This window comes from Tribolium madens, unplaced genomic scaffold (assembly GCF_015345945.1).
Source record: "Tribolium madens isolate multiple individuals breed KSU strain unplaced genomic scaffold, Tmad_KSU_1.1 Scaffold_20;HRSCAF=117;Tcas5.2_LG4, whole genome shotgun sequence".
NCBI classification, from domain to species: domain Eukaryota; kingdom Metazoa; phylum Arthropoda; class Insecta; order Coleoptera; family Tenebrionidae; genus Tribolium; species Tribolium madens.
Window position 1 is genome coordinate 12,959,748 of NW_025400985.1, and position 12,905 is coordinate 12,972,652.

General features: G+C 28.4%; 1 protein-coding gene across 5 annotated transcripts in view; it reads right to left on the minus strand.

Moving 5' to 3' along the window:
• LOC123005922 (phenoloxidase-activating factor 2-like) overlaps positions 1-12,905 on the minus strand; it is a 45,521-nt gene that overhangs the window by 23,607 nt on the left and 9,009 nt on the right. For 2 of the 5 annotated variants that reach the window (XM_044399989.1, XM_044399988.1), the window contains exons 2-3: positions 1,078-1,162; positions 873-1,013 (exon numbers count right to left, since the gene is read on the minus strand). The exons of the other annotated variants lie outside the window; for them this stretch is intronic. The gene's annotated coding sequence lies outside the window, so the exon portion shown is untranslated. The remainder of the gene's footprint in view (positions 1-872; positions 1,014-1,077; positions 1,163-12,905) is intronic. 5 annotated transcript variants of the gene reach the window in all.

Genomic DNA, 12,905 nt, shown 5'->3' on the forward strand with positions numbered 1-12,905 from the left:
ACTTTTTCTTACTAAAATTAAGGTTGTATAAAGCAATCAAATAATTTTTTATAATCTCCATTATTAAATTTTTTTTCTTTATCAATTACTAAAAAATTGTATCTATCTTGCCAACATAAATGACACATTTTTTTAAATTCTTCAAAAGTCAGATCTGAACTAACATTGTCTTTATAAATATGAAGTAAATTTAAGTCATCTTGTTTAAACAATATTAAGAAATTTGCATTGTCTCTAATTAGTTGTTTCGGAATTTTGGTATAAGTCTGACACAAATAGAAACAGTCAATATTTTTATGTCTGTCCATACTAAAATATTCTCTCATAACATTTTGTATATCACAAGCTACATCATCAAATATTATTATAGAATTAGGTTTAACTTTTGAAGAAGAGGGAATATTATTTTCTAGATCATTAAATGTAAAATAGCTCATTCCTTGTATGGGTTTTAATAACGTTTCCAAATACTGATATTTTGGTTGAAATAACGATTTTGAAAATATATATACATTTTCAAATCGAAACCCATTAGGATGCTCAATTAAACTTATCATTGTATTGGTTTTACCACAGTTTGATGGTCCTACAATAAGACAACGTATAGTTGACGGAAAAAGTTCTCCCTGTTTTTGTTAATAGTTTTAAAATCATTGTTTGACACTTGTAGCGTTATTGGTTGTTGAACAATTCGCATTTTGTATAAAACTAATAAAGAAAACTTCTTTGAACTATAAATATTCTAATTACAACTAGTTATTTTTTAGTTGAGTTTTGTTTGTTAAAACCTAAGTTTAATAGGAGTCTATATATAGTGCAGTAAAAATGCAAAATCTTAGTAGTCAAGTAAGCTCAGTTAAAAAGAGATATACTCGCCGAGGTGTTCTAAATTCGGTGATAAACAAGCTACCCATTGAACTTCATATTCCTGGTTATAATTATTGTGGTCCAGGAACAAAATTAACAAAACGGCTTGCAAGAGGAGATCAAGGAGTTAATGCTTTAGACGAAGCCTGCAAAGAGCACGACATCGCTTACAATAATAGTTTAGATTTACATAATCGATATAAAGCAGACCGTCTTTTATTAGAGAAAGCGAAGCCTAGATTACATTCTTCCAATTCTTCTTTGGGAGAAAAAACTGCAGCTTTGGGTGTTGCATCTGCAATGAAAGCTAAGTTAACACTTGGAATGGGTTGTTTATCAATAAAAAATTATCAGCGCCCAAAAACGAAATTTAAAAAAAGTAGACAAGGTTTAGGTTTCAATGATTTAAAAAAAATTGCAAAAACTGCAATTAAAAAAAAATATCGATGTCATAAAAGCCGCAGTAAAAGCCGTAAAATCTGCAAAACATAAAACTCCAATTAAACATACACGCATAATTTCTGTACCCAAAACTGGAGGATTTTTGTCACTTATTCTCCAATTTTTACGGCATTGGGTGCTTTAGGATCATTAAGTGGTGGTGCCGCTGCGATTGCGAAAGCAGTAAATGAAGCTAAAGAACAACTTAAAGAAACCCAAAGACATAATCAAAGTATGGAAGCAATTGCATTAAATAAATCGGGAAAAGGTTTGTTTCTGAAACCCTATAAAAAAGGAAACGGTCTTTTTTTAGGACCATGGAAATCACCGAAAACATTCTTATAGAGCTTCCAAAACGCGCTCTAACTAACGTTGATTTGAAAAAATTTACACAACTAATAAGAATTAAAAATTTTAGAGGAGTATTTATGAAAGATTCATTGCCTAAGTCAGGTCCAAATGTCAACGAGACGGGTATCATAAATTTAGATGATGAGAGAGGTGAAGGAACTCATTGGACTACTTATAAAAAAAACTAATAATAAAGCCCTTTATTTTGATAGTTTTGGTAACTTACCACCACCGATAAAATTAGTTAAATATTTAAACAAAAAAAATAAGTGTGAAATAGTATACAATCATGAAAGATTACAACAGTTTAATACAGTAATTTGTGGACACTTATGTTTAAAATTTTTGTACAACTATAATATTTAGTGACATATGTGGATCGTTTTCAGTTTATCATAGTTCTTTATATGTGTTTGTATCATGTCTGTTACAATTTACTTTAACAGGAACTAGTTCAGTACTTTCAAGTAAATATTATCCGCCTTTGATATTAGATACCAGTGAATATGTTTTAGGTTTAATAAATCTAGAAACATTTAATTTAATAGAAAACGTTACCAATTCAAATAATAAATTTTATTTTACTTTACAAAATCAAACAAAAGGTTTTATTACAATTCCTGAAGGCTCTTATGAAATTGATGAGCTCAATGCTTTTTTAAATAAAGAACTTGTAACATATGTTAAACAAGAATCATTAAAAACCAAACACTATATGCAAAAACCTATTTTAATTATAGAAGGTAATAACAATACTTTAAAATGTGAAATTAAATGTAGTCTTGATATTGACTTTTCAAAGTGACTCTATTGGTGGTTTACTAGGTTTTAACAGTAATAGACTAAAAGCAAACAAAAAACATATATCGGATAATACTTGTAAAATATTCAAAGTAAATGCATTATGTGTTGAATGTAATATTGTATGTGGTGCGTTTCGTAATGGTCAAAAAGTACATGTTATTCATGAATTTTTTCCTTGTGTACCACCTGGCTACAAAATAATAGAAACACCTTCTAGTGTTGTTTATCTTCCAATTAACACTAAACAAATAGATGAGATAACAATTAAAATAACTGATCAAGATGGAAATATTGTCAGTTTTAGAGAAGAAGTGCTAACAGTAAGGTTGCATTTACGTAAAATAAAATAACGTTTCGGCAATGAGAATAGTGTTTAATGTTAATAATAGAATTGGTGCAGCTTATAATGATAATAATATAAATAAGTCAAAGACCAATAAAATTTGTAGTCGAGTAAAAAACGTGAAAGGGTTAACTACAGAAAACCGTTTGTTTTTAAAATCTTTAGGATTTCGAGTAAAAGTATAAATTTAATAGAATGAATTTTCAAATTCTTAATGTTCAAGAGCCACCATTATTTGATACAGCAATTGCTTATGCTGAAAAACGTATTCATTCACCTTATGCATCCAGTTCTTTCAACAATAATGATGAAATTAGAATTCCAATATAACAACAGGATATATACACTTTACCATGGTACAGTACATTACATGTTCAAGGAAAAGTAAAAGTGTATGGTAAAGACAATGGGAATTTTATTTTTATTTGATGAAATTCGGTATGAAATATCAGGAGATCCTGTAGATACTGTTAGAAATCCAGGAATTGTGTCTGTTTTAAAAGGCTATGCAACATACAACGAATCACAAAGTAAGGTTCTTCAAAATAGTGGTTTGTTTCCAAAAGAAAAATCTACAATTATTGATGTTACGACTGGCAGTTTTGATGTTATAATTCCACTTCATATGGTTTTGGGTTTGTGTGAAGTTTTAGTAAACGCTCGGCAAGAGTTAGTAATACGTCGCAGTAGTACTGATAATAATGCATTTTATCTTCAAAATGATCATGACAAGACAATAAATTTGTCTTTAGAAAAAATATCATGGAGGGTTCCTCATATTATAAAAGCAATAAAGGAACAATTAAGATTATTAGATGTTGTTAAAAGTGCAAGAATTGTACATTCCTTTTCGAAGTCGAGAATTACATGAATATCCAGTTTTACCCCAAATACATGGGCTATAAAATCTGCTATAGAAAAACCTCAATATATAATGTTCGCATTTCAAACATACAGAAAAAATCAATTAACAAAAAATTGTAGTCGCTTTGATTATTGTTATTTAAGAAATATAAAAGTTTTCCTTAATGATACTCATTATTTATATGACAATTTAAATATAAATTTCAGTAACAACCAGTATGCTCTCTTATATGAAATGTTTACTAATTTTCAAAATTCATTTCTTTTTAAAGAAAGTGAACCTATTCTTACTCCAAAGGAGTTTAAAAATATTGCACCAATTGTAGTGGTTGATTGCTCTAAACAAAACGAAGAATTAAAAAGAAGTGCAGTAGATATTAGAATTGAATTTGAAACAGGTGTAAATGTACCTGATCAAACAACTGCATTTTGTTTAATTTTGCATGATAGAATTGCTAAATATATACCAATTAAAAACATAATAAGTTTAGTTAGATAGGTTATGAGCATTTTTATTTGCTTGTATTATTATATAATTTATATTATATTTTAGTTTATTATTTATATGATTAGTACTAACCAAGGTATTTGTAGTATCTTAAGAATGTATGTATGGAAAGTAATAAATAAAACAAAATTAAAAGTAATAAAGTGTTTTTTTTATTGAATAGATAATAATGTCAACAGGCTTAAAGTTTCTTTATAATCCTGAAGCTTTGTTGATGGCCATCTTGTTGAATCTGGACCACAAGTCCAACCAAGCTTAGCTTCTGGATTGTTGTCTCCTTTGGATATATTTGCTTTTACCCATTGTAAAATTTCAGAGTGTTTAGCATTTTCTTCAGGCTTAAATCTATACAGAATATCTTTATGTAACTTCAGAGCTAGAACCGCTTTCTGAAGCTTTTTATAGTCGGCTAAGTATGAAACAAATTAATCAAAGCATGATACAACAGTTTTATGAAATTGCAAAATATTTAACAATGGAAATTCCTTTGTATAAATATTTTGCAAATTGTGGTTAGACAATAAATTTAAGAGATATGCGATACATTCTTTTGTAAACCATAAGCAGTTAACAAAGAATATATTTTCGAATAAGAAAGTACGCTTACATTTTCTTTCATCGATAAACGTGCGTACATACTTATCCAAATATTTTCTTTTCTGTAATAGTTTTACAAATATATCAACATTAATATTCTTGATGTAAACAGGCATCTTCATAAAAATTTCACTTGGAACAATAAAGTCTTCCCGGCTCATTAAAGTAAAAAGATTAAGTTTTGTTTGGTGACTGTCTTCATACAGGATCAGGTTATTCAAATGTTTTACGTAAATTTTCTGAAGAGCACCTTGGGCTTCGATTTTGATTTGTAACAAAAGCTCTATCTTGAAAACACTGGTTAGCACTGCAATAACAATAAAATAAAATTATTTGTGTTGTTGGTTCGTATAGCGCACCTTATTTTGTAGTTAATATCCTTTCCATTATTTGCTTACGTTGATACAAACTTTAGTTATTGTTATTGTTACTTTCTTCTACTTCTCTGTTAGATGTCGCTTGGTATATGTAGCCCCAAGGCTTAGTGTCAGTTGTATCAAAATTAACAGTACGTTTATCATCAAATGGACTTAAAACAATTTTTTTTCTGTTTTACAGATGAGACCTTGTGATTTTTAGATCTTATTGATTTTTGTACTTTTTCTAAAATTGTTTGATCAAATAAACAGTTTTTATAATCATTAAAAGTTATAGCTTTTATTGAGGATTTTGTAGATCATTTTGATTTTTTAACTAAATGCTCTTTTGATTTATTATCATCAACAGTGTAAGCATACATTTTTGATCTTAAACCAACAAATTCTAGCATAATTTTACCATTGTTTTCATCTTTCATAAGACCGGGTATTTTTTTGTTTCTTTGTATAATATTATAAACATTGTTAACATCATAATCTGAGGTATCAAAAAGGTGAAAATCATTTTTGATGTATCGATAACCGTCATCAACTTTAAATTCATAAATTAAACTGTCAGTATCGGTGTAAAGTAATTTTGCAGAGGTTTGAAAGGTTTTAATAATATAGTTATAATGAAAATGATATAAAAAGATTTTTGAAATATCCAAAATACTAAAACCAACATATATAGGTTTYTTCAAATAAACTTCTAATTTATTCATTTCAACAACAATATTTTCATCAAAAATAATCGAGCTATGAAAATTAGGTTTTGAAATTAATGCGCGCAATCCCCAGCGTCCACCATCCCATTTCGTTACCAATCGAATATCTCTATGTTTTCTAACATTCTCCATACATTTACCATAAATAGCATTAATCATTAATTTATAAAAATCTTTTTCAAAATCATTTTTAGCCTGTTGTCTAAGTTTAGTATTCAAGTCAATATATTGTTTAAGCCAAGGTGATTAAATTTTAAAACTTTGTGAACCTAAGTCAATTTCATTCCCAGTTCTAAGTACATTTTTAAATTTCTATAATGAAATATAGTTCCTCTTTGGAAACAATGTTGAAAGCAGTTTTTTAATTTTAGATGTAGAATTTGGTGGCACTATATGTTCAGGTGCCAGTGGTAAATCGCTATGCAGATCATGTAGGTAAATAGGATAATCTAAATCACATTCAATTATGTAACCAACATCCGAAGTATTAGCTGTATTTAATATTTGTTGAATGTTGAAAATTTCTAGAAACTCAAATTTACCATACGGAAAATATTCTGACATTGCTGCACCATATAAATTATTTACATCAAAATACATTAAGTACTTGCTGTCTAAATTTGGATTAAAATTTTCTTTCATATATTTGTTATTAGCTTTTGCATATCTGTTTGAACACTGTGATACACCACCTCTTATCCCTTTTTCTATAAATAATATTTGATCAATATCTATCAAAAGTTATAATATTATATTTGTAGTTTTGAGCATCGCATCGAATGTAAGACCAGGAGCGGTGTAATAATGTAAAGGATCTAAATCATATGTTTTTACATGTATCACGAAAAGCTTCAAAAACATCAGCAAGTAAAAGCACATCAGTCTTTAAGTACAAGTCAGCATACTCTCCAATTGTTTTAATATGAAAGCAATCCCAGACTTTTTTAGCATGATAATAGTCGCTGTCACTTATGGGTTTTTCAGTAAGTTCACTGTAAAACGCTTCTTTACAAGGTAAACTGGTTTCTTCTAAACGTTCAAATGAATCAATGTAATCATATGGAAATATACCTTTTTTGGTTAATAACAAAAATTTTTCGTCCGTATTACAAAATAATTTAGTTATAGATTTTTGATTGTTTTGTAAGTTTGATGAAAGTTTTCCTAAAGCTTGAGACATGAAACGAAACGAATCAACAAATCGTAAAGAAACGTTTGTGCCTGTAACATGTTTAGTAAAAGAAATATATTTTTCTTTATTAATAGGAAGTAACTTGATTGTTCCTTGAAACTGTGTTGATAGTTCTTTAATTATAAAGTAAGCATCATATCCACTTAAGTTATGAAAAACAACAGGGATGTAATGAGCATCTTTGTAATTTAAGTTACAAGTCTGATGTGCAAATCCACGAAACTTTCCAGTTTAATGATTATGATCTCGTACTTTAATTTGATTTGAGTGAAATGTTTGTTTGCAGATGTGACACTTATCATTTGTTGTTGTTGTTGAAGTTGTTGTTGTCATAGGTAAAATTATTTCAGGCTGTTCATTACYAAATAGTGAAATTTCATGCAATTCTTTAACAAACCACTGTATGCAATCTTTGCCACGATAAATATTAAATTTAGAGAATGAATCGTTGAAAGAGCACTTTAGATAATAAGCTACGCTAAATGCAACATGGTTTTGATATATCATAGAATTAGATTTTGTAAAACAATTATTACTGTCTGATGCAGATGGTTTTTCTAAAATACTTTCTAAATCTGCATATATAACAAAAGGAACTTTTTCTTTGTAAAATTGATTTTTGAACTGTAAGAATTTTCTTGTTMTATCAGGTACTTTGACACAACATTGGTTTGACTTTAGACAATAACGTAAATGGTTCTGTAGTAGATTGTTAGTGGTGAAAGAATTTAAACATCTCTCACAAACAAAACATTTCTTATTATGATTTGATAATTGTTTAGACAACAAACGCGATAAATTTTTAATCCACACAAAATGATAAAGTAGAGACTCTTCAGAAAAAATGACAAATTTGGTTTTGTAGTAATTGGCAACATTAATAAATTAATAACTTTAGTTTCATCATTTTTATAATTTTGTGAATTTAATGAACAAGGCAAAATCTTAGAACCTTCAAAACAATATAAGTTAATTGCAAGATTGTTAAGTTTTTCAAACTTTTTAACGTCTTTAATTGTAATTGGAAATTGTATATTTTCATATTTTAACACACCTTTAAAATGAGGATAGGAAGAAATTCTATTAGAATTTTTTTTGCAGGATACAAAGCAGACACAATTGACCACAAAAAACATTAATTACTGCATGCTTATTTTTAATAAAATTTGGTACAGTAACAAATGTTAAAACACCTACTTTTAGTGGATCGTATCTGTTAATGTTTACTTTAAGTCCTATAATTTCATGAAGAGCCCATCCAGAATCCTTTTCTGCAAACTCTTCTAATTTATTCATTAATTTATCGATAACATTTTCTTTGTACCACCGATTTAAGTTGGTTGAAGAGTCAATTGGAAGATTTTTTGTGCAAAAGCTTTTTATATCAATTTCATCAGTTTGAGGTTTTATAAAATAAGCACTGAAAATTACATTTACTTTTATCATTGACTCCTTTAAGATTTGATTAATTTTAATTGAAAAACTCTTAAAAGCTTTAGTGAAAAAAATTAAAGGGTCTTTTATATTTAATGTTGAAATAAAACCAGTACGAATTCTTCCACTAAAAGCTGATTCAATATTTTCCCATTTTACATTAGAATATTTTCGTTTTAATTTAGTAGTTAAAAGTTTTCCACCTGTCTTCAAGATTAAATTCTGTTTAAGTTTTTTCAGTTTTAAACAATAATACTTTAAATATGATAAACTAGATTCTAAAGAATGAAGTGACTCCTATATATTATCATAATGCAATTTGTTTTTTATTGCTTTATGAACAATTTTGATTGAATTATTTATATGAATTTGAAATGTATTTAACTCATCCAAAGTTTTTAATTTTGAATAATATTCTCGTACCACTTTTAATACTCGTTTACATAAACTGGTGACGGTTTCCATTGAAGTTTAACAAAAAAGTGAAACGTAGCACATGCACATACAATGATGTTATTGAAACACCGTTCTTATTTATAAAGCGATAAAAAGAGTAAGAGAATAACAAAAACAATTACTTTTCTAATATAAAAATTAAACGAAGGGCCGCGCCAACCCTGGTGCCAGTAGTGCACCGAACTCGGGCGGCAGGTCAAGGGGGAGGCACAAAGATTTTCTCTAAAAGTTTGGTAATTACAAAATACATCAACTATGGTTTCAAAGCCGTAAAGCTATAGTTGGCATCCGCGAATAATTTTTTTTGTGCAGAGTTGGTAAAATTTTTAGAGAAATTGATCCATACAATAAAAATTTATACAAAAAAATCAGTTCATTTACATTTACTGTTTCGACAGTCATTTGACACGATATCTTAGCCAAAATTAATATTGTTAGCAAAATATTGCAAATACGTTATTAGCATTACTACCTACATACATACGTAGAGCATTTGGAAAATTTAAATAAATATTTAGACACAAAAGGGTCAGAGAGAGAATTTGACGAAGTACTCGTAACTGCAAAAGAAATATCTGCAGATTTAGAACCTGAGCCAAGCTTTCCAGAAGCTTCCACCATTAGAAAGAGGTCAAAAAGAGAATTTTTGTTTATAAACATGGTGTTGAACCAATTTCAGTTCTCGAAAAAAACTTTAAAATCAGTTTTTATTTTTCAGATACCGCGATTGTGTCGTCAAATGAAAGGTTCAATTTAATAAAAGAATATGTATAATGACACTTTTAACTTTCTTTATATCATACAGGATTTCAATTATTATGATAAAAATACCAGAGTAAAATATTGCACAGATTTACAAGTAAAACTAATAACTGACGGAAATAAAAAAAAACATTAAGGCGGAGATTTAGTGGATGAATTAGAGGTAATTGTAACAAGTAATATAACCACCCCACTTCAAATACTGGAGTATATTTACAAAAATGAATTAATCGACAATTTTCCTAATACTGCCATCGCGTTTAGAATTTTGTTAACCTTGCCGGTAACGGTGGCTGAAGGTGAACGAAGCTTTTCCAAATTAAATTTGATAAAAAATTATTTAAGATCATCAATGAGTCCAAAACGGTTGAACAATTTGACAATTATTTCAATCGAAAGCAAAGTTTGCAAGGAACTGAGTATTTCTAGTAGATATAACAGATTTTGCAAACATAAAATCATTAAAATCTCGCCTTATACTCGTACTTTTTCTACTCTTAGTTTTTTTGCAAATGCGAGTATTGTACCTACGTAGATATTTTGTTATCTACTATTTTGTTTAGTGTCGGCTGGTTAGGTGATTAAATTTGTTAATTTTTATGTTTAAATGTATTTTTTGTATAGAACGTTATTCACAAAATGAAGAATTATTGACTATTGTCAATTAAGTGTTTCACTTTATTTTATTCTGCAATCACTTAGGTTCTTCAAGTATTGTCAAGGGGGCGGCAAAGTGGTAAACTGCACCCAGGCGTCGGTGGTACCCAGCGCGGCCCTGATTAAACGGTATACATTTTTCTGAAGTTAAACGGAGTTAATCGAAACCCTTCTACTTAAAAACCTGGTGGGAGTCAAAGAAGGGGCATGTTTGATGAGTGGGGACATTGAAATAAATATGTCAATAAATGGTTTAAGTGAGTATAGTTTTTGAATTGCTATTAAATTCAAATAATCGTCACAATTATCATCATGAGCTTCAATTCAAATTCAGTTAATTATTACAGTGAGGAAGATGGTATGTAATAATTTTTGTATAAAATGTAGTTGGTTATTTTTTTTTTTTAGAAATAGTACTACAGTGCTCGTACAATCCATATCATAAATGCTTAGCCCGTCGGCTTTCAAACCATCTGTTCAAGGCCCACCATGCTGAATGGATGAAGGATTTAGATCGCGGATGGGAGGAAAGGGCTGTAGAACGAGAGCAAGAATTTCAAAAATCCCTAAACAAACCAAAATATAATTGTCCTACTAATAGTTTTAAAAAACAAAATGTTTATTAATATTTTGACTTTTTTAAAATTTTATTAATTAGTGAGCAAAATTGCATTGGGGTTGAAACTACCCTAAACTACTTTTCACCTCTTAAAATAGGTTTTAACAACCCCCAATATACAAAAAAATCAGGTCATGTCATCAAAAAAAATACACAACATTAATTTGTTTTATTTACTTTAATGTGACATTACACAAACAATAGCACCCCTTAAAAAAAATGAGTTCTGACTTTTCAACCTAGCTATGACACATACCCTATAAAAACCTACACCTATAGGGAAGTTTAACCACCGTTTTTGGTCGGGCGAAAATTACTTTAATTTTATACCTACTTATTGGCACCTAAAATGATTTTATTTTATATCTTGTTTATAACGGCTGCATTTGGAAAAACAAAGTGCTTAAAAACTGCATTTTTTTATATTTTTTTTTAAACAGTAGATCTTTTAGCATATTAAAAAAGCATTCTATAATATTGAACCTTTTTTTTAATTAAAGTTTTTTATTCACAATAAAAAATGCTATATTTATTCAAAATTTCAAATTTTAATCTTAAAATTTAGGTTAGGGGTAGTTTTTTAAATGTTATCAGAACCCTATCGAGTTACATATCAAACTTCATCGCTTAAACTAACAAACTTAATTAATAACTCAAATTAAAAAAAAATTAAACGGTATCAAAAATACAAAATGAGTAGCAGTATCGAGCAAAATTAAATTGAAAATAGCTCAAATTGCTTTATTTTAGCCTAAAATTTTAATTGAAGTAATTATTTTAATAAAAAAACATTAGTTTTGAATTAATTCTGTATTAAAATTGAGCAAAATTGGATTGAAAATAGCTTAATGGCTTTATTTTGGAAGAAAACTCTTACTGAAGTCAGTGCTTAGTTGAAATACTTTGAGTCAGGTTGATTCCCAACTTCAAATTGAGCCAAATCGAGTTTTTTTCCAAAATAAAGCAATTTGAGCTATTTTCAATCCAACTTTGCTTGATTTGCAATTATTTTAATAAAAACATTAATTTTGAATTAATTCTGTAATAAAATCGAGCAAAATTGTATGGAAAATAGCTCAAATTGCTTTATTTTAGAAGAAAACTCTTATTAGAGCCAGTATTTGGTTGAAATACTTTGATTTAGGTTAATTCTCAACTTAAAATTGAGCCAAATCGATTGAACATATCACAAATTACTTTATTTCAGCCTAAAATTAAGATTGAAGCAATTATATTTACAAAATACATTAATTTTGAGTTATTTCTATATTAAAATCGAGCAAAATTGAATTGAAAATAGCTCAAATTGCTTTATTGTGGAAGAAAACTCTTATTAAAGCCAGTATTTGGTTGAAATACTTTGATTTCGGTTAATTCCCAACTTAAAATTAAGCCAAATCGATTGAACATATAACAAATTGCCTTAATTCAGCCTAAAATTAAGATTGAAGTAATTATACTTATAAAATACATATTTTATTATTTGACCCGGCAAAAGAAGTAGAAACCATTTGACAGACGGTTATGCAAGACATAATTCCCTGACAAATAATTTCCACAACCTTTACACTCCACTGACCCGGCGGTTTAGACCTGCAGTCAGGCAAGATTCACCATTACGGATATTGCTATCAAGTAATGATGTTGATGAATTGTTTGAAATGAGATTAATGTAAGAAAAAACCCCTAAATTTCCCAATCTAGCGTCACTACAGATCTTCCGCCTCGCAACTTAATGAATTACTATTAATTAAATTATTATTTATGTTATTATGAATTTCGTTAATATTGAGACATTTCCTAACAATATTACAAGTTTTTAAGAGGACTGCTTTTTGAATCTCAATAATTAAATTTGAATTTAATTTTAAAAGTTCAAGATTAACTTTTAAATTATTTGGTACTACTCCAATTGCGGAAATGATT